The following is a 1,990-nucleotide window of genomic DNA, read 5'->3' as shown; positions in this document are numbered from 1 at the left end:
ATCTCATGGTTGAATTTTATAATATACTTCAAATAAAATAATTTAACAACCAATATGGGCATCCCATTTTCATTTGTGTTAGGTCATTGAATTTAATAGCTGGAACAATGAAGTGTATGCTATAATTGTTTGCCATATGTAAAAAGGGGGGATTTTCCCGCCTTTTTCTTCTGTGAATTCTGTATACTGTTTTAGGTTTACCTCATGATGTTCCTGTCTCCCTGACTATCTTGTGTTCTTCCTCTTCCGGATGAGGACAGACTGCTATAAATTTAAATGTTAAATATATTTATATGAAAGACTATTAAGTTTATGTCCGTTTCTCCTACTTCACCTGGACAGCTGCTCCAGAATTCCTTGACAATTTGCACCTGCATAATCTCTGTTTTGGCTATAATTGAAGGCATTAGTACAGTTGCCAATCTCATAGAGTTCCAGCACATTTTAGGACCTTGATAGTCTTGAAAAAAAAAGCTAAGCAGGATCAAGCTTGCTTAGTATTTCTGTGGAAATTCTAGGGCAGTAAGTTAGACTCGATAAAATATTCTGGGATATGGCATTAGCCAATCACTTACTTTCTTATTGTTGCTGAGAAAACTACATAAGTATATCCATAAAATTATTCACAGTCAAGCTTGAATTAGTTTGACCTTTCTCTTTTTAGAAGAAAATAGGCACGCATTATCTTAATTTGCTATTGGTCATTCTCCCAGTGCTGTGATAGATTCACTTTCTAAATCATTTTAAGGCTAAGCATCCATTTTAAAGCATCTTTTGGTCCTTGAATCCAAAGCATTGCAAAGCATAACTACATGTCTAGGTATATGGTTATACACACCACACACAAACACACACACACACACACGTATCTATGTATGGTTTTTGGATTTATATAAGGAAATGGCACACTATCACAGTGTTAATCCTAGGCACTGAATTCAGACTTTGCTGTTTCTTCTGAAAGTCATCAGGAAGTTGGCTTCTTGTTGAGTTGCTCAATTCATGTGTGATAAAATGTTTTATCAGTTGGAACTATACCGACAGTACAATTGATTAATCTCTGGCAAGTACAGAACAAGGTACTTTCCAGCAGATGTCTCTCTTTAGCTGCTTTTTAAAAAAATATATTGTTTAACTTAAAGCTTTGCTATATTTTGTTCTGAAAGAAACTGGTTCAAATGATATGCTTAAGTCGTTTAGATACACTCACCAGCACCCACAAAGCAAAACAGAATATTGTTCCTATTCTTAAGTAGCTCAACAGGGACAACTGTTAATATTTTAAAAATATTCATTCAGGAAACTTTATCATAAAATCAAAGCTCTATTGTCCCATAAAAAAATCTGAACCCAGTTGTTGGGATAATAATAATAATAATAATAATAACAACAACAACAACAACAACAACAACAGCATAGGCAGATAAAAATGCCAAATCCAATCTAAACAGCTGACTAACTATGTAACTGACCATAATAATAGTTTACATTCATAAGGCCTCCAAATCATAGAGACTAATACCATGGTGCGCACTTCACACACACACACACAAAACACATGTAAAATTTTGAGTTCTCAATAATTCAAAGGATGGTAAGATCAACCAAGTCTCCAAAAAAAAAAAAAAAAAAACCTGTGCAAAGAAGCCCAAATACTATATTTTAACCTTTTTAATTGCAGGTTCAACACAATTTCAGTATGTAGGTTCAATAGAGTATTTGTATTAGATATAATAGTGTCAGATTTTGTTTCGTATTCAAGCAACCACAACCATAGCAGTTTGATTCTTACACATACTAAGTCAAAACATAATTTTGTATAACATAGAATAACTGAATTATATTTCTGGAAGGAAACACAAGGATCATTTAATCAGGCAAGAATCTTATATGTGCAAAATGGAAAGAGATAACAATTTCCATAATGGAAGCATGGATGTTAAACAGATGGGGTTGGTGGAGATGGCAAAGCTGAACGAGTTTAGGACAA

Source organism: Notechis scutatus, chromosome 2, assembly GCF_049901735.1.
Source record: "Notechis scutatus isolate UNSWTSFEM ecotype Mainland chromosome 2, rNotScu1.2, whole genome shotgun sequence".
Classification (NCBI taxonomy): Eukaryota; Metazoa; Chordata; class Lepidosauria; order Squamata; family Elapidae; genus Notechis; species Notechis scutatus.
This window is presented reverse-complemented; position numbering follows the sequence as displayed.